Genomic DNA, 21,535 nt, shown 5'->3' on the forward strand with positions numbered 1-21,535 from the left:
CAGCAGGTCCAAACTGTGCCCTTACTTGTGGATTTCAGTTGCTGGGAGGTCTAGAGGACAGACCGGGTCTTGGTGGCAAATCGGACGCAGCTTTGCACAGGGCTTTCTTACAGGGAAAGGGTTTGCAACCCAGAGTCTGTGAACCCCACTCTCTTTAACCAAAATAAGGAATACATTAATACCGGGTGTATTGTTCTCCTTACAAACTTTCCCAACGCTTCAGAAAAGTTTTTAAAAAACCAAACCAGAACGTACCCCAGGCAGCTATAAACTAAATGAGAATGTAAAGTGCAAAGACTTACCATGGGGATTATTTCCTAGTAACATTGAAGTTAGATCTGTACCATATGCAAGGCTGTCTTGAGGCAGTTGCAGAGGTTTTTATTCATTTTTAACAGTGAAATTACATGCTTAACAAAAGGAACTTTTAAAGGCACAGTGGTAACTGACAGTCAAAGCAATATATGTCATTATCCAATTAGTACACACAAGTGTGTTTTTATTATTCACTTAACGTACCTCTGTGTTTGGCTCTCAGAAATATGATGTCTTATTTCTCAAAGGGTTTTAAGACTGGTATGTGTTTTTACTGCTGTAATTGGAGTAATATGTTTGCACATTACATGTATTTACATCTTTGTTGCTCATTGGATTAGCTCTGTTTAGAAGAAAATCTGTAAAATGAAAAATTGGTTTTGTGGGTAAATGCTGGTTGGTCAAAATGTAGCATGCACTCAATTCCAGTTTTCTTCACAACTGGAAAACCTACTTTATATTGCATCCAAAGCTGAATTGAGAGTAATAATATTGCTTGTGTTTAAAAGAATGATAATACAATGAAATTTTCAACTGCATTTGAATGAAATGTATGTTAGCATATGATAGAACATTTACTGGTACTTGCTAATGTGAGAACAGAGAGTCTATTCAGTAGAATGACCCTTTTTGTTTTGTTGAAAAATAAGCTATCTAGCAATGTGTTGTTGGCATTTGTTTCATTGGGAGACTAGTTAACTGACAGATGTGGTGGTGATTTTAGCTTTTTAATTACAGGCTTAGCAGAGTTGCGGTACATTGTATTATCAGAGTTCTTTAGGAGCAAACATTTTGGTTGTAGTTGGACAGTGCTGTTATCCTAGCACCAAATAGGTCAAATAGGTATAACAAGTTTTCCAGAGAATCCATGTTGTCTACAGCTTTAAAAAGAGCAGTTTTGCTTCTCTTGCTACATTTAAATAAGATTTAGTGAATGTGTTTGGAGTATGTTTCCTAATGTTTCTGATGCTGGATTCACCTTTGTCATGGAAATGCATGCTTTGTTCTGGGATTCATGCAGAAAAGATGCTTCACTTAGGTATACAGTGCTCTAATGAAGCTCTGGTATGTGCATAAACCTCCATGAAAACAAACTCAGTCTTTAGATTTCACTAATGTTAAATATTTCCCATACTGCTAGCACCGGAGTGGGACAGCTATATACTAAAGAAAGTATAAGCTTTCTCATGCCCAAGTACTATTCTGTTATTTGGCAGTATTATGAATAATTACCTAGCAGCGAATAACTCTAAGACCTCCAAACTAATTTCTTGATGCCTATATTAGACTACAATATAAATAAATACAATGTTTACCCATGTTAACTTTATGTACCACTGTAACTCACGAAAGTAGTTATTTTCAATTGCAATTAGCATTTATAAGTTCACAAAGAAACACGTTTCTAGTCTGTGCAGTCATAAATTACATGCTGCTTCTTACAACACACAAATTAAAGTTGTCCACTGTTGACAAAGTTGGTTGAATGATGCACTGCACATTTGCCTTGAAATTTTACGTATCTGCTGATGGTAGAGCATAAATTCTTTACTGAGTATGGATTTCCCTACAGATGTAAGGCAAACAAGGTGATCGTGATTATTTTGCAATAAAAAGCCAAGTTCCAGCCATTGCAGACAATAAGGTAATCAAAAGCCCTCAAACCCTGTAGTCAAAAAAATATTGATATATTCAGGTTTGCATATTTTACCTAATGAATGCATCCTACCACTGGAAAAAAAAAAGCTGACCTTTAAGATAAGAAGGTAAATAAGGTGAATTAGTCTAAATGTGAGAACTTTTAAATGTATTTTTATGCATTCACTTTCTCTGCACTAACTGTATTTAAATTTTACAGCCTTGCCTTCAAGTAGTTTGTGGTCACCTTGGCTGGGTTTGCATCTAGTTTTTCTTTTTTTTAAAAAAGAGTATTCAGTAAAGGCATAGCTGGATAATTTATTCATATTAGAATTCTGGTGTTAGAATAGATCTGGCATCAGGCTGATCTGATAGGCTTTTAAATGTGTAAAAATAATACTTAAGAAGAAAAATATATTAAAGGATTCTTATCAATAATGATGATAATGAAGGTCACAAATTGCAACCCATATGTGGATGAATGTCTGTAGAATGCTGTTTCATGGACCTTCCTCCTTTTACTCTTCTGATTCTGATGTTTGCTTAAACTTTGTAGATTTTAGTTAAAGGTTGTACTTCTTTAGGTAAATTGCAGAGATGAGAGTTCAGAGCAGCCCAAAGTTTCAATACTTTCACGTCTGTCTCTACTTCAATCCTTGAAAACTAAGAGCTTGTTTACAAGTGACTTTTTATTTTCTACTGAAATATAAGGTTAGCAGATTTTAATTTTTATTGCCTTCTCAGCTTTCAATGCACTCTGCCTTATCGGTGTACTTCCATCCACGTGGTGCATATAAAATGAAAAGCTTCAAGTATTTTTATTAAGACATCCAGGAAGAGCTCTGTAAACAAAGCTTTGCTTTCCAAAGCTCAAGCTTTGAATTATCAGCTGCTATAAACACACTCTTACTTTCTCAGTCCGAAATGTGGCCAGAAAAAAGAGCAGACCTCTAACGTGTGTAGTGCCTTCTTAATGTAGCTGTTTGCATACCAGTATTTTGCTTTGAAATAGGAATCTTTTACTTTATGAGGAGAGCTAGTCACTCAAGTTTTCTCAGTGCATGTGATGCCCTGAAGGTAAAGTTATCTTACAGTGTAATTCAGCTTACCAAGACTGTTCTTAAAGATAGTTGAAACAGCATCTTTCTGCTTTGAGGCTCTCAAGTACAGTACAAATAAGTCAATAAAAGTAAAATATTTTGCTGGCAGTTGGGTTACTTAAGGGGCTATGGGAGTTGAAAGAAAGTAGGCGTCCTGCTTCAGTACCCTTTAGGGGGTCAAAATGGGCCAGAAATAAGCAGAGGAAAATCAACTAAACAGTGAGCTGAAGCAAAATTCCTCCAAGTTGCTGTTACAAATGGGAAACCAAGATCCTAACTCTCCCCTGCCTAGTACTTCGCACTTTCTCTGGTGGTTTCAGGAAGTAGGTAAAAACCAGAGGCTGACATGGCAGCTGCATTGCAGTTCCAAGGCCAGGGCATCCTCCGGGTTAGATTATAAAATTGGGGCAGGGGTGGACGAAATGGTGGCCGGGCACAGCAAGTTTCTGGGGCCACGGGCAACCCCCCAACAGTAGTGGTGCAAATGTAAAAAAAAAGTGCCTGCTGCAACTGTAGGGAGTTTTAAGTCACTTTGCACAGCTGTGAAGAATCAGGCTCAGATATTTAAGGAAGTAAATTCTTGTTCAAATGATCTCTCAAAATATTTCCAGCATCACCTCTGATGCCACTGGCCAGAGAGAATACATGTTGCAAAATCAGACCAATAGTTACTGGGTATATTGAGTACGTACGTGCAGGAGGAAATAGAAGTTGGCAGTTCTTTGGAATCTGGAGAAGACTCCCACACAGCATGAAACAGTCGATTTTTTTACTAAATTTACTTGTGCCTTTGTGATAGTATTTTTTTCTTCTTTTTTTTAATCCATGGATTTTTTTTTTCCCCTCACTGGTTTTCTTACCTCGCTGCAAAATAATTTAATCTTCTCTTAATTTTAGCTTATTGCTAAAAGCACTGGTCCTGATTTCCCCAGAGCATTCCATCACTTACATATCTCTGTAACTAATTTGAAATCAGATCTATGCCTGTGTGAAAGGGATGGGAAACACTGGGAAATCAGGTCTGCTCTCACAGTAAAATGCTAGTTTTGTAAAAGTTTTCAGATCATCTTTTTTATTGTCAAATGTAAAAGTATAGAAGTTGAAAAACTTCCCTGTTTTGCTTCCTAAGCCGGCCATGTTTGCTAGCATTAAGGTAGTCTATAAAAAATTATGTTCCTACTGCCACATTGAAGGCAACAAAATAGCAGCCATTGCAGAATAATTGGAGCAAGAAGTAACTGCTGCATCCACTACACAGTACCATAGCAGAAGGAAAACTTCTAAGGGCAATCATTATTTGAAGTGTTATGGGTAATCATCTTCATGGTCTAGGCTTGATAGCATATCTGAAGTATTAAACAGCCGTCCTCAGACACTTATATAGCATTTTTCTATACACTGTTTACACTGAAGAAAAAACACAGCTTATACTTCTACCAATCAGCAAAGATATAAAACTTAGAGAGTTAAAAAAAAATGTAATTTCAGTCTCCCTGGGAAATGGAACATCCAGCTGCAAAGCATTTATAAAGTGCGTCAAATACTTCATATCACATAGCAGCTAGTAAAACATGTCTTGATTTATCTGTTTGAGAGCTCGTCTCCAATGTCTCTGGAGCTGGTCTTAATCTTTTTTCATCAATGCCTTTCATAGAAGTTTTTAACCATATTGGAAATGTGAAAATGTTGCTTTTGAACTATATTGGAAATGTGACATTATGTTGCTTTAATTGAGAATTTTTAACAAAATCAATACAAACATGCCAATAAATGTTAAAGGATAAAATGGCATTGGACTCTACATTTGCTTTATTAGGCTGTGTTGTAAATATGTAAAATGGATAATGGATTACTGAGTAACAATTGACTTCATAAACTGACTTAACTGTACAGAAACAAAATAATTTGTAAGTCCATAAGAAGACTTACTGTGATGATATTTTTTAAAACAAATTGAATAGTTTTAACAGGTCTTCAAACCAGAACAGTAATTTGAATGAGACTCTACTGCCAGTTAACTTAAATAAAGCATTGCAACACTTAAAATCAGCTAATACTCTAGTTAATAGAATAAGAATGTAATAGTTGAGTTACTCGGAATTAGAGGTGTCAGACTTTGACATTGCTGGCCAGCATCCTTGTCAGTCTTGAAGTTTGAGTACAAATGTCCTGGGTTGACTGGATATAGAAAAGGTCCAGTTGATAGAGATCTCTAATCTAGTGAGAATCTTGACATTTAAGGTTCAATTCTGGGAGACCAATTTTTGTCTTCTATTGGCCATGAAAGCACATTTTGCTGAAGATACTTCCTCAATATCTCAACACTAATCTAATTCAGAACAGACCAGCACTTTTGTGGTACTAAGTAGAAAAAACATCCAACTTTGTAAGTGTCCGAATTTTTATCCTCCTGCAAAACTGTGTTTGGGAGTCAACTTTTTGATGTCAACCCACTCCAGAGTAGCACCAGTACATCACCTTATAGAAACTCTGTCCAGTTAGGTATATTTGTAGTGAGACTTGTATGAGTAGGAGAAAGAGAGCATTGATCCTCTTTCAGTATGCTTCTCAATGTTGAATGCAGAGCTTAGAAAGATGAACTTTGCAGTTATTTTTAAAACTAAACCCAAAGTATTTAAGGTAGTAAGGGATCTTACTATTTGGAACACTGAATTAATGTTGTCTCTAGAGAGCAAGCTTTTGTGTGTGTAAAGGCTGCCTTGGATGGCAGCACAGCAAAAGGAAAAATAATGTGCGAAGAAGCAAAGAGTCTTTAAGCTGCGAGAGTCTGTGGTTTCAAAATAATGGCCTGTCTGAAAGTAGGGGCATAACTGTGTACAGAGAACCTGAACCAAAGGACACATATGGTGATGAAAGACTGCTGGCAGTTCCATCGAGAAGCCACCATAGAAATTGGCAGTGCTATATGCTCTGTGAACTTTTACAAACTTCCTGTCATATTCTTGGAGAACATGTCTTTTCATGGGCATTACACATCACTCTGTGGATGTGCTGTGTGTTTCTAAAGGCTGTCTCTACCTGGCGGGGTGAGATGTGCTCAAGCAGAGTACTCTTCGTTATGTTATCCATCATGTCAACAACGTGTGGTAGGGAGCACAGACTTGGGCAGGTAGGCAGTGACATCTTATCACTGCACAGTTTGTGACTTGGATCTGGCACTGGAAGGGATAAGAAAATTCCAAAATACCACTGAATAGGGCATGAAAGACTGTTTGGGCTTTACAACGGAGGGAGGAGATGTGTCAACTTTGTGATAAGTTAGCTGTATTCATTTTGCACATATCTGGGAGAGGGTGACAGTTGCTGCACAAAACTGACAGAGAGTGAAATCCTTGCATTGGTGGGTTTATCTGTGAAGAGAGCATTAGGCTTGTTTGGAAGGATGGATCTAATTGTGTCTTTTGTGTTGTAAAAATATATGTGACTCTAAAGCCTATGAGCTCTTTCCCTTTTTCCGCTTGAGAAAGTCACCAGTGACTATTTTCCCAGGTAATGTTGAAAAACAGAAATGCTTTGAGACTAACTGTTCTTAAGGGATAGCGCATGGCACAATCGTACGTGGTAATAATTTACAGCTGCTCTCATTCCAGACTGGATATGACTTAGAAACCTAAAGACAGAAAGATATTTGTTCAGTTAGTAAGCTCTAGCACCAGTCATGTGCTGTAGTGATTCTGTTATCTGGAAACTACATTTCTATTCTGAATGTCCAGGGGACATTATGTTTCCCGTGATTTTCATTCCGTGAGAGGGAGAAGTATCTGCTGGCTTTATGAAATAATGCTTCTCTCCGTAGATGAGGGGTTAATGTCCTACGCTCCATTGAAGCTGATTGTCAAAAGCAGAAACGAGGGCTTGCCGGCTTTTTTTGGTAGTGTGTCACGTGGATGCTGACCTTGTTTGGCAGTGACATTGCATCGTCTTTTGTGTTAGAGCTGGGTAGAGGAGACTGGCCGGCTGCACGGGAATTACCGTTCCTTGGAAGCCGATGCACGCGTGGGTTGTGCAGAACACTAAAGTGGGCTCCCCTCCTCACTAGCACCCTCCCCACACAGGAGCTGCCTTGGGGCACATGGAGGGAAACTATTGCTCATGTACTTTGTGACAGATCCTTAAATGAAGAAAATGCTCTCAAGGCTTACTTCTTTTTAAGATTGAGGAAGAATCATCATAGAATTACAGAATCACAGAATGGTTTGGGTTGGAAGGGACCTTAAAGACCATCTAGTTCCAACCCCTCTGCCATGGGCAGGGACACCTTCCACCAGACCAGGTTGCTCCAAGCCCCATCCAACCTGGCCTTGAACACGGCCAGGGATGGGGCATCCACAGCTCTCTGGGCAACCTGTTCCACTGCCTCAGCACCCTCACAGTGAAGAACTTCTTCCTTACATCTAATCTGAATCTACCCTCTTTCCATTTAAAGCCATTACCCCTTGTCCTATCACTATGTGCCCTTGTAAAAAGTCCCTCTCTGGCTTTGCTGTAGGCCTTCTTTAAGTACTGGCAGGGCACTGTAAGGTCTCCCTGGACCCTTCTCTTTGGGCTGAACAACCCCAACTCTCTCAGCCTGTCCTCACAGGAGAGGTGCTCCAGCCCCCTGGTCATCTTCGTGGCCTCCTCTGGACCCACTCCAAGAAGAGAGAAAGCACTGGGTCTCTCTCTTTTCCTGCCTGACTTTAACTCTGGGGGAAGGAAAAGCCAGCAAACATACAGAAATTGGTCCAAACAAAGCAATCACCTCTTTAAAACAGGACAATCTCCTCTTTTTCCCTTGCTTTCTCTTCTGTTGCTGATTTTATCTGCTGGCAAGGTATTTTTGGGATCCTGTAAGCTCCACAGAGATTAGCTTCTTTTTATGCTCTAGATTCTTGCTTTTAACAAAGGAAGAGGACAAATCTCCACATTGTTTTTCTCTCCTTTAAATCCTGCTAAGTCTTTCCAGGCCCTTAAGCTGCTGACAGTCTTGTGTGACTCTGATGTCATGCTGCGTCATCTCTAACCTGCTAGGAAGGTGCTGTGATTTGGGGCTCTGTAGTCACCCTGGCAGAGCATCTTTAGCGTCTTTGCTGTATTTGTGGGCATGAGCTTCTGGAGTGTCTTCAGCTGTTCACTGATAGCAAGAAGAGAGCTTTTCCATGTTACTGACTTGTATTCTCATGAAGGATGGAGCTCTGCAAAAGCTGGTTCCTAACTTGTACAGGACCACGAATCTATGAGGTACCAGGTTCAGGACGTTTAGCTTGCTGACCTGATCCAAAGGCCTTTGTTTCAATGCCGTTACAGGTTAAGCATACCTATTTGGGACTCATATTAAGATGCTATTAAGGCTGAAGCACAATTTAGTACTTCACGTAAACACTAAGCATGTTTCAGCTGATATATCTGCTAGATCTGCTGGCACACAGGGCTTTGAAGTAAATTCAAGTAAGAAAGGTGATATATTAAATCAGCTAATACTCCTTTGAACGAACAAAGCAACTGAATGGACTAGCTGCAGAAAGTTTAACAGAGAGATGATTTGTGATCACTTGGGGAAAATCTCTAAATCACTAGTCCTGCAATACTTTCTTTAAGCATGCTTTTCACAAAAGATGTGTCTAAGCATCAGAAGCATCTTTGGATTTCTGTCAAGCTGCCCAGCAGGCATGCCACGTGGCCCATAGAAGCAATAGGAAAGTTACGTTTTCCCCATATGCCTATTTCCACTTTTTAGTAACAGATTCCTGTTATTGCCTTAACACTGTGAAGAATTAAATAGAGATGAGGATGAACTTAGTGTCAAGGCAGCAACTTCCTGGTAATGCCAGTAAAAATGTTGTGCTCATTTGAAGCTTACAAGCATAGGGGGGATTACAATACGGTATATGGCTATTACTGGGTTCTGGCACCTATATACATGTGACATGCTCGAGGTACAGGCATGTTCTCCGTTATCTTGTAGCCTGTCAGAGAACCTTCTTGTTCTTTACTGGTTGCTGGTAGACACTTCTTCTCCTGACCCTGGGTTACCACGTCACCACGTGGTTTGTGAAGCATCTGTGCATACTTACTCTGCAACTAAGATGAAGAATGTGTTGGGAGCTGAGAGAAACTTATTTAAGATACCTAAGACAGACATGATTAAATCGTTAAAATTGTTTTTCAGGTGGTAGTCTTGCCATTTGTCTTAAGGGAAATATGTAAATGAAGTATCCTAACTGAAGTATCACATCCTTAGAGATGTTTCATGTTACACCAGTAACTTCTTTCTGCTTTATGGAGGAGTAAAACCTGCTCATCTCTCTTCATTTATTAGTGTGTGTTTGTCAATAAAAAATGTTTTCTCCAGTAAATCTTGTGTCTTTATGTAATCAAAAATACCCTTTGCAAACAGCTAGAGGGCATAAACACAGGTATCTCCTTGCTTGCTCTTGCTTGAGTCTGTATGTTCTGGTGACCCTCTTCTTAGGAGGAAAACGGATTTGGGGAATGAGTCCCATCAGCTTTTTTCTGAGGATACTTCCACTAGATATATTGTTTTCCTCTGTACATTGAAGCCAAGTACTATTGCCATGTTTTCACATATATTAGTCCGATGGGACTAACGTTTCAATCATTTCTCTATGAAATACACATGATGAAACTCAGCAGCAGTTAGAAACAATTACCTGTGGCTTGTGAATGGAGGTGTGTTACAACTGACTGTAGGAATATTCCTGAAATATTCTTATTTTCATCAAGTCAGTGTAAGATTAAAAAAAATAAACCACATGATCCAACAACAATAGTTTAATAGATGTTCTAATTAGTGATAGCCAATTTATTAAAATAACTAGAAATTGTAATACATTAGTTGCAAAGATACTACTTTGGGAAGTATAGGTATCCCATACTCTGTCGTAATTATTAGAGAAAGATAATACCACATTATCTGAAAGATGTCACTATAAAAAAAAAATTGAGGAGTATGTGAAACTCTCTACTTGGGGTCTTAGCTTCTTTTGTTCTATCTTTATAAACTCCTCCATTTGATTACAACAGGACCTGCAATTTCAACATAAAAAACAATATAGAATTTAATTTTTTATGCCTGAGTGTTTCAGCACACATTTTCACGAACATTTGAAAATACAGTGTGAACGTGTTCTGGAAATGGATATTTGACAGTATTATCTCAACAATTTGAGTACTTGTGTAGTGTGCTGTTACTTTATTATTCTAGAATTGTTAGAAAACTTGGGTTTATGGTTGTGGGCAAATTTTTAAATCATTTCATGTATACAGTAGAGTTTCTGTACAGATTATCTTTGCTAATAAATAGTATTTTACTCTGATTTTTGATAAGAAAGGAAAATTACTACTTGTAACATCTACTCTCTACTTTTGCGCGGTACCTCATTTATATTTGATTGTGACTTACGTGAACAACTGTCGTTAAAATTTAGAAAATTACTTGTGAAAACTATCCACTTACATAGTCAGTATTAATTTTAAAATGGAAATGGATTAATTGCTTGTCTTAATTATTTTTTCAGTAGCAAAGGGGTTGAATTCATTAGGCACATTAGACTTCGGTTCTGCAAACACTTGGCTCAGTTTTCAGGCCGTGAAGAGTCGTGATGAGTGAGGACTCTGTTCAGCACAGGAACATGTTTGCAAGCCGGAGCCCTCCTGGCCCGCGCTAATGTCTCTGCTGAAGGTAGCAGAAAGTTTGCTCGCTAAGGACTGCTTAAATGAAGCTTTCTTCTCCATCGTAAGTTTTCAATTTTTTTCTGTGCATGCGGTGTGTTGTAAAGATTAATAGGCCATTCAGAGATTTCTCGGAGGTACCAGTCACTCTTTTATAAGAAATATTTCTCTCAGTCGTTCTTATAGGGAGGTCTTCTTGCCATTACATGGCAGCACATGAGCTGTTTGAACGATGAACGGAGCAGAGTTCACCTAGAAGCAAAATCTGAGCTCTGCAGCCCCCCCCCCCAGTCTCCAGCTGCTTATACCAAGGCAAGTACTGTTTTTGCCCGTGGTTAGACAACTGGTTTTAGGACTCCTGAAGGGTCATAGGGTGGTTTTAGTAAGAAAAAAAGCTCGAAACCACCGTGTAGTGATGAAGGAGGAAGCTTGGTGGAGTATATTTTATTGTAAAGCTGTTCTCCTGGTGTTTATCTCCATTTACTACTGCTTCTCTTAGCTTTTCACAGCTTTTTATAGTGTTGGAAGACTGTTTCACCTGCTTTCTGGTTGAAGTAAGGTTTATGCTATTGTCTGCCCTATTCTTTTCATGAAGTGTGAAAAGCCCTCTCTCTCCACTCCTGAGTTTTCAAGCTTAACTCTTCAGAGGCATCTAGGGCCTCACTTTTTAATTGCTACTTTGTTCTCTGCTTCCCTGGTAGACTTGTCAGAGTTTGGGTGATTGACTAGGATTCAATCTTGGAGGATATTGAATGCACAGGAGTGGACTTTATTGAAGAAGAGGAAAAAAATAACATGCAAGCAGTGTTATTCTGTTTCTGAGGCATCAAAGATAAAACCAAAGATGGAAGGCTATGCTGAGATGCCATCCTTGTTCCCAGAACTGGAAGAGCTTGGATAATACGTTATTTAGCACACTAAATTCTATGTGCTTTGAAGGCTTGACGCAATGAGTCCCTCTTTGTGCACTTCAGTAACATTTGAGTTGAATGGTTGCTGTTGAGGACTGCCTGAAAGGCAGTTTGGTTTGCAAGTCCCTGTGCAGGGTCCTCAGACAGATGGCAGGCAGGTGGTACGGTGGGAATCCAAGGTGTTAGAAGGCCACTACAATAAGTAAGTATGTAGCTACGCAAAAAGCCCTTGTGAGAGAGTGTTGGACTGATCTCTATGAGCATGAGGCCAACAGATTTATTGTCTAGATAGGCTAGGAGAGCCCAGCAAGCTAGGAATAAAATCCAACCTGATGGAAGGTGAAAACCAGTAGAAAGGTAGCTTGACACTGTAATGCTGAAACCTTTATGGCTCGCTTCTGTCCCATGCCCAACTTCACAGTGGAAAAATGAAGTTTGCAGGGATTGTTTAGACATTTAGAGGTTAGTGGGGTCCTGTCTCCTTTTCATTTCTGGTGTTGTCTGTGCTTTTCTGAGAGGAGTTTATTTAGAAATGCAATGCTAAGGTTGGTCTGAGATAAGAAACCTTAGAAATCTTTCTATAGCTGAAATGCTGTTATTTGTATCTGAGGAAATGCCTGATACAGTGCTGTGCTCAGCCTCTTCTCATATGACAAATGATCCAAGCCCTTTGTCATCTTTGTGGCTCTTTTCCATACTCACTCCAGTAAGTCCATGTCCTTCTTGCACCGGGGAGCCCAGCATTGGACCCAGCACACCAGATGTGTCTCACCAGTGTGAGGTAGAGGGGAAGAATCACCTCCCATTACCTGCTGGCAACACTTTCCCTAATGCAGCCCAGGATGTGAATCTTTTCTTATTTCCAGAAGAAACAGTGATCCTGAACCACTGGTCCACTACCTGCCGGTGGCTGAATTATTTTCATTACTACAGTGAAGCAATGCTTTAAAAGCTCTTGTGCTCTGCTGCTGCTCCAGGTGCACACAGCTACGCAAGCCTGTGTATGGATGCTTATTAGTGTTAGGTGGAAGTATTGTAATGAAGTGAATGTAGTCAGCTTGTACTAGAAAGTGTGCTAAAAGTAGAAAGCTGGTTCTCTTTCTCTGTTTATACATAGGCATGAATGCAGGCCATGTCAATATGTAGCAGCTGCATGTTGTGTGTTATCTCAGACTCCTCTGTGTGGTAGAGAAGGCAGTGATTTTTATTTTTCAGTTTCCTGTGCTGATTATATGTTAGTGAAACTTCCAGTAAATCAATGGAGTTAGATGGGTGCGAATCACAGTACAGCAGATTGCTCAGTTGGCCCCTTAGATCCCACTGAGAGCATCCTCCAAGATCTAGTGCTGTCAGCCTTGTAGGACTGAGGGGCTACAGTCAGTCTACCTTAATTTCTTAAATTAAGTCTAAGCCCTCGTAATTAAAGGTAAGGCTATCTTGCACAGAGGGACATCAAAGCCAGTTTTGGATTCACCAGAACATAGATAGCAGTCCAGCTGCAGCAATGGGGCCAGATGTCTCAAAGAAAATGACCTCCAAGTAGATGTATACAAAGACTGCCCTGCTGGGAAACGGTCAAACAGGTCCTTGTGAAACAGGTCTTGACTCTGTTGACAGCATTTTGCCACTTCTGGTGCAAAACTGGAATATGCAGCTAACGTAGTTTACAATCATATGATGAAAAGCAATATTTTGAAAGCAAGTTTGCAGTGCTTTGAACTCTGAAAGCATATAGAACAAAGCAACTTCTGAAAAAAATCAGGCAAGACTCTTCTGTTGTTGCCATCATTAGGATGTGTTTGAATCAGTCTCAGCCTTGCTTCTCAAACATTACAGGCTTTTACATCTCGTTATAGATCTGAAGGTTTTTTAAAGGCTTTGTGTTTTATCAAAAGTATACACAGCAGCCATGGGCACATAACAATATCCAAGCGATACTGAGGAGTAACCTGCTGATGTGCCTCAGTGTCTGTAAAATATTGATTTTACACGAGATCACGGGACAGTAGCATTTGCTCAAAGCACAGCACAGGTAGCTGCTTGTCTTCCTGGGAGCATCGGACAGAGGATGCCCACTTGGGAAAGAATTGAGGTGACGAGCATGTGGTTTGGACCCAAGAAATTGTAGCTGACTTTTCACAGACCTTTAGAAAGGTTTGGAGATCCATTGTGGATGTTGCTGTAGTCATGAGCAACTGAGAAGGCAGATCTTACCCCATAAAACAAGTGAACTGCACATAAGGAAAGACATGAAGAAACATGAAAATTAAGTTGGAGTGAGTAAGAGCATAGGACAATGATGAATTTTACAGAAAAGCAATGTTTTCAGCTCATATTTTAGATAGTCACCAGATGCAAAGCTGTAGGGACACAGAGAAGGCAGGCTTGGTCCAACTGTGAAATGATGCTGTGTCTGCATGGTCAGGCAACCCCTCAACTAAAAGCTCGGGAGGAGGACAGCAGCGGTGTGTACAAAGCAGCAGAGGGACTGTGGCCGAGTTCAGATCAGTTCACCACAGGCTGGTGGGGTGGGAGGAGAATTCAGCTGCACTCTTGTAATACCTCCAGTATTCCTAATGTGAAAGAGAGACAGGGGTGCTCAGCATTGCTTAAAATCAGGAGGCATTATGTTAGTAAAATGGAATTTATGTTAAAAAAGTAAACATACTAAAGACTGAAACGTTGCTGTTCTGTGGTATTAGGGCTGCATCAGTTTAGGAGAAATATAGATGAGGAACCTCACAGCACCACTGCGACACACTTAAGTATTGTTCCCATTATAAGTGAAAAAAATGACAGAAAGAAGCTTAGCACCTCAGCTGAGCAGAGCACTTGGATAACGCATGAATGGTGAAGTAGGCTCATTGACTTCAACGGCACTGCTTTTTCTTAAAGTTACATAGGGACATAAGTGCCTTGCTGAATTGAGAGCCCAAGGGTAGGGATTAGAACTTGTGTTTTCTTGGCTCTCCGCCTGAGCAAAATTGGTTATGCCACACCGATCCTGAAACACAACTTCTGTTTATATTATTTGCAGAGTGCTGTGGGGAAATGAAAGCTGGTAAGGCATAATTTTATTTGTGTGCTCTGAAATTTTATATTATTATGTATTTCTTGTTGTGCTGTAATGAAGCTCTGATTTCCATATTAAAATTAATAAAATGAAAATAACATGAATGCAATATTCCTGCTGAATACACATTGACTAGAGAATGTTTTCATATTATTCCACAGGCATATTCATGACAGCCTATTTCACTGTGTCTTGAGAAGGCTGCAGGTCCAAAGGAACTTTAATCATTCACATTTTGCCTACCCAGTTACAACAGAATTCACACACAATCCACATTTGAATACCACCTTTAAACTAAGCAGTAATAGAATAAGTTCCATTGTAATGATGTATAAGCATTTTTAGACTGTTTCCAGCTTAAAACGGTGTGTTTATGAAAGCAATGGCACTTACTGGAGAGAAATAATCTGCTAAAGTAGGGCTTATATTTTGTAATTAGCGGTCCTTTGTTTTATCACGGATATTGGGCAGAGAACAAGAGCGTCACAGCTTCACTCTGGGTTCAGGTAAATGTATCAGTTTCATTCAGATGTGCCTGTATTACCTGGACCTCTCAAGTTAGCAAAGACTGAATACTTTGCAATAAATAATATCAGTGCTCTGTAGGACCTGGCAAACAAGTGTTGTGCATTCAGAAGGGTGGTGGGTTTGAAAGTTATGGTTGTCTATAATCAGTGGTTATTCCTGATCAATGCAGGGATCACGGGTTGCTCCTTACAGCCATGCAAAGGTATCATAACCTACATTACCCTAGTGATGCAGTGTATTAGAGAGCCCTCTGCTCAGTGTCCATCTACATGGGAAGCAGAGCAGCGAGAGGAATGTGAGTATCTGTCCAGCGATGGACTGCACCTCCCCTACGCCCAGCCTTTGGGCAGTCTCTACTTTTTCCTCATCTTCCCCCTCAAAATGTTCATAGAGTTGCCAGAGGCGAGGGTGCTTCACTGTAGAGGGGGGAGAGACAGAGGGTGGATGAAATTTTTCCAGGGCTCCTTGCTTGCTGCCAGCCCGCTCTCTTAGGACACGCACCTTATGTCCCCCTGATAACTGGGTTTTAGGATGGAGAAGCGATCTGACAGGCCCACGAACAAAAGGCATTTCTCAAGTCATCACCATAACAATTGTTGCTGCCATCTTGGTGAAACTTCTGTCTATGGGATGGGGAAATAGGCATCAGATGCACAAAGGTGTTTTGTAGAAGCATTTTCCCTTGTCACTCTTGCCCAGCTACCTCTCGTGGGATTTATGACTTTAGAAGCATTATGACAAATGAATCATTGTTTCAGTAAATTTAGTTTCAGGGTGCCAAAAGGCTGTCATTTACATCAACATTTGGTTTTGTTTGGTAGCTCTCTGCTACCAGGCATGAAAAAAAGCAAGCATCAGTGGCAATAATTTAAATATTTTATTAGATGATACAGCAGTCTGCACTGAAAGCTGTTATCACTGGCATTCACAGCATGGACAGCGTGTGATGGTATGTGGTGACATTTCCTGCCCAAGCTGTTGTAAATACTCTTAATGAAGAAATGTAGTTGGGAAATGTTATTCCTGCTCTGGTTCCATCAGTCCAGAAAACATTAGATGAACAAAGGAAATGTGTGTTCTCTGTGTCATCAAATAAAACTTCTTCACTTTTTTTCAACTTGTCTGTAGTCTTTAACCTGGTCTTTGATGCCAGAGAAATAGTTTTTCCAACAGATTTTCTGGAGAGGAAGTTATGCTTTGGAGCATATTACCTAAAATAGAACACCATATACTCTTATAGAAGTACATGTATATTATTTATAATACAAAAAAATTTCATACTGTAATACTACAATATAATACAATTTCATGATTTTCAGTGTTTTAGTAGTAGAACAACTTGCTGATAAAGGTATTTCTGTACCTGGTCCATAATCATTCCAAAAGTATAAACATAAATGCGTTTCTACACTCTCTCCCCCAGGCAATCTTACTGATCAGAAAACATAGTGCGTATATTTGTGTTTCTTCACCTTTTAGTTGATTGTGCTTTTGGGTCAAGAATATTTTCAGTAATGAAATCTTTACAGGTCTATTCCCTTTCTGAACCCAAAATAAATTTCAATTTTAATTATATGAATTCAAGGAGGACTCAGTTATTTGTTCAGAATAATTAAAGTACATTAAATAATTTTAGGTTTTAATCTTATTTTCAAAAGAAGTGATTTAATGTTAACTGGGAAGACAGCACCACAGAGTACAATTTAACTAATCAGCTATACTAAGCTGTAAATTTCTCATGTTGCTTTGGTTTGTGGCAGTAAAGAAAGTACGTGGGAGATCATGCCAAGCCATTGAAACCTTAAATGGATACCCTAGTTGCTTTTCTGAACAGCCTGCCTGTGTGGAAAAATGCTGTAGCTTTCCAGTATAACAATGTGTAGTTTGCAACTGATTTATGGCAGGGAGAAAAAGATTCATCCTAAAGGCATTGCCAGAAATGACTCCATTTGCCTTCAGAGCCAAACTTTACCTTTCAGTGGTCTGCCAGAAAAGGGGATGTATCTGACTGATTTCTTACCCGTATCACAGAATAAAATTCTGTTTTCGCTTGCATGCAAAACATCTATTTTGATATTGCAGCACTAATAAGTATACGGAGGTACACTGAGGGCTTTGATGCCACTGTCCCTTTCTGTGAAGACTGTTCTGGGTGCAGATGATCTTTTTCTTTTGTTTTCTGCATGCTGAAAGTGAGGCAGGATGGGTTTCCTTTTGGTACCTGTTATTTGGGAGGGGAAATTAGTTCAAGTACACTGTACTCTCTATCTGATAGTTACTTGAAAGGGAAAACACATTAACAGAGCACTGACACTGAGGTGACGCAGAACCAGAAATGTTCCTCGTGCTTCTCTGCACAGCTCTCAAAAGCAGTGTCAGTCGCTATGGGGAACTATAAAAGGCCATAGCAACACCACGAGAAAATGTTTTTTACTGCAGCTTTGGTGGAAGCGTTTTGTTCCTCTTCCTTTGGCTTTTGAGTCGTACTGGAAGAGGGGTGAGGTCAGTGGTTTTTGATGGTGTTGCATGGCACAGATTAATGCTTTCCTCTTTATCTGAATGTGTTTTGCAGCAAATACAGCATTACAGAGATGTGTGAACATCACAGTGCTGAATTAAATACCTGTTTTGGGGAAGACTTGCTGATTTAAATGCTGTCTAGCAGCCATTTGGGCATTAGAATAAATACATTTAGTTTTACAAAAAAACATGGGAAACAGTTATGGTTTGTAATGATAGATTATTGGTAATTATGGGCAGGATTGGTTTTGTGGATAATTAAGGGTGGAGTTCTTCTCCATGCTTCACATGGTGCCCTCGCCAGCTGGCTGCCAAATCGCGCCGATTTTCAGTCTTTCCTTCTTAGCTTCCAAGGGGAAGGTGAACGGCAGCAGCAGCCCACCTGCCATCATCACGGCACCTTCGGGGGGCTGGGGGGGTGACAGGCAGGTACCCAGCTCAGGGGTGAGTGCTCTGGACCAGAAACCCCTTGTAGAAGAAGCGGGCAGGTTTGTGGTGGGGACTGACAGTGTGCAAGCGCTGCCTTGCTCAGCCCCTGAGATGGGAGTTCTCTTCTGGAGGTGGAGTTTTGGGCACCTCTGAAACACGCTGATTGAGAAATGAGCCACCTCCAGAGATGAGGTGTTCCCAAAGTAAGGAAGAAGGTCTTGGATGGACATACCTATATTTCTATTTAACTCCAGCCTTAAGCACTGGGGCTCCTTTTTGCGTATGTTTTGCACCAAGTGCTCTTCTTCATTTGCAAATACAGTGGGATCAAACAGGTGTGAAATCGTGGGGCAAGCTATTTGATGTTAAGACTTTGACTTCAAAATCCCTGACTACAGAGGGTCTTCTAAACGTTGCGGAGGCTGGTAGGCATAAACGGAACTGGGCAACTGTGTATAAATACTCTACCTGCATGAAATTCAAGCGCAAAACAACATACACTGAGTTTTGGGAGAATTTTTTAGTGGTCACTAGCTTTGTTTTCAGAATTATGTTTGCTCAAGACCCACAGGAACTATGGAAATCTTTGTATCTCTGAATGACAAGAGTGTTAAATCTTTCCCATGCTATAAAATGTTACAGGTCTAGCATTAAAGAATCAGAATGTGGTGAAGTTTAATTAGTATTACGTTCTATGAATGCTCTGAAACAGGTCATTAAACATTATTATGCACTACAGTTATTTCACCGCTCAGCAGAAAGTGCCTCACTGTTATCCTGAAAAAAATATCTTGAGCCACACGTAACATTTGCAAAGATTCTTAAGTCACTTTATAATGGAAGTCTCATTTATGTTCTGAGTCTTGAGGTGCTTAAAATTTAGTGATGCTGCTGTCTGCTTTTCCCCACGGACTGCTTTGTGAGAAAAAGCCCAGGATGCCCATCTCTGCTCCAATTTCTACTTCTAGGTCACTGTGAAACTTCACAACTTTTTTCTGGTGTTAATTTTCTTTATTGTTTCCATATTAAAATCACACTGAGTTGGATTAATTTAAATAGGCTATGTAGCATGTACAGATCTTGCTAAAGAAGAGTTTTTATTCCTTTGAAACTTGTGCAGTATGCAATAATTCCTCACTGTTGTACAATAGTACCTTGTAATCATACTCCGCTAGAAAAGCTTTCAGACAATTTTCTTACAGGCAGCTGCGTAAAGCCGTGTCTGTGCTACATCTAAAGTATGTCTGTTTTAAAATTTATGTTTCTTCACAGCAAACTGCCCAGGTACAAGTAAGTCATCCATTTTAACAACTGTTGAGGCTTAGGTTTGACACTTTCATTCCACACTCCATTACAGATTGTGGATGCTTATCTTATCTCATTGATCAAATAAAAAGCTATAGGAAAAAATATAATTTTGCTTTTAAGAGCCTCATTCTTTGCTGGTTTTCCTGAAAAGGGAGATAGATGTGGAGATAGCTGCAGCAGTGTTTCAAAGTCCTTATTCTCTCACTCTCTGGGAGTTTTTGGATTTTTTTTTAGAGTGTCATTGAAATGGTATTTCCTGACTCATACAGGATTTTTGTGTTTGGGTTTTTTTTTTTTTTGGTTGTTGTTAGCATGTATTAAAATAAACTGAAAAAAAGAAAACAGTACAAATAAGCAGCTGGAAAATCTTGAAAGTATGAAACTACTGACTAAGATTTTGTGACCTTAACTAATAATTATAACATCTGATTTCCAAATAGCACATACCTTCCTTTCCTCTCTGAAAATCCATCCCTTTCAAGATTACCTGTCAAAACATGAGTCATATGGGTTTATTTTGTCATTAGTTTTCTGTAGTTTCTGTAAAGGGAACTTCTACTGACTGTAAAAGTGTGAACCCTGGAAGAGGCAATTCCCATTTCAACTGTTCCTTGTACCACACCATAACATCCCTCCATTTCCATAACTGTGCCCCGTAGTGACACTGGAATACTGTGAACTGGGAACACCAGTTACGATGGCTACCAGAAATAAATCTCAAACAGCAGAGGTGACATGACACATCAATAAGTGTCACAAAACCAGAAAACTGTTAGGAAAACCAAGATTTTTTTGTCTCTGTATGTAGGGGCGTGTGTGTAATTTTTTTTAATATTTTTTTTTTTTACACTGAAGTAAGTTGCATTCAGAGCTAAAACCATATAGGACTTCTTGAGTGCAAAAAAAGCTGCCATATAATAGATGTCTTTGACATGGACCACCATGCAGTTTATGCTATTGGCAGCATTTAAAGAAATCAACTCCACCAGTCTGCATTAGAAAGAACTTGGGACTGAATCTGGCGCTTCTGTGCTGGAGCAGATAATAACGGTAATACAAATGCTTGATAGAGGAACAGTTAGGGAACAAGAAGGGACTTTATTGGTGGGGATAAGCCCTAGTAGCAGTGGCATTATCTGTGTACTCCCAGCCTCTGCTGTTCTGGAGGACAAGGCGGTTGTAAGCAGTCACAGAGTTGGACAGGCAGATTCGGAAGTTGTTGGCTCTGCTTGACATGGGATGTTCACAATTCAAGCTGCACGTCCGTTCCGAGGAAAGGATAAGCAGGTGAATGAATCCAGCAGTGAACCACCCAGTGCTATATCTGGGAGAAATCTGAAGAAGCTTTTGAGTGTCTGAGTTCCCTGGGTGGCACATCCTTTCCAGGTAATGCCAATATACTCCGGAAACCTCTGATGGCACTCAGTTGCTCAAGGTGCGTTACGGAGCAGGTCTTTGTTGGGCCACATCAGTGTTTCTCTGTCTGTCTGTTATTATAGGTCATCTGCTAGTTCTCAGTTTTGTCCAGTAGACACAGGCTCCTCTAAAGCTCATTTCTTCCCAATGGAAGACAGAAGGCTGTACGAGTTGTATGATTCATATAAGTGCCATACGTAGACCCTCTGACCTTACTCCTCAACAAGGTACACGTTTACAGCCCCTGCACAACAAACTTCAAGAAACAAGGTAAGCCCTTGAAGCACTGACAGTCTGTGTGGTATTTTGTCGAGCAATGATATATAATACACTTGGCTTTTGGAAATACTTAAGTAGCTATGGCTGGAAAAAGAGCTTCTGAAGCAGTTTGTCCCAGTAGTATGAATTAAGAGACAAGATGGGGGGGGCAAAAATTATTTCCTACCAGTAAAGCAAATGAACAGTTCTGGTTTTCTCAAGAGCTCAGTATAGGGAAAGGGAAAGGAAAACTAAATCTTGAAAGCTAAATATACTTAGATGATGAAAAAATTAGCTCAAAAAAGAAACAAGTTTACTCCAAAAATTTTTGGAATATACCAATGCAA

The sequence above is a fragment of the Haliaeetus leucocephalus genome, unplaced genomic scaffold (assembly GCF_000737465.1).
Source record: "Haliaeetus leucocephalus isolate CR32 unplaced genomic scaffold, Haliaeetus_leucocephalus-4.0 Scaffold495, whole genome shotgun sequence".
In the NCBI taxonomy this organism is placed as follows: domain Eukaryota; kingdom Metazoa; phylum Chordata; class Aves; order Accipitriformes; family Accipitridae; genus Haliaeetus; species Haliaeetus leucocephalus.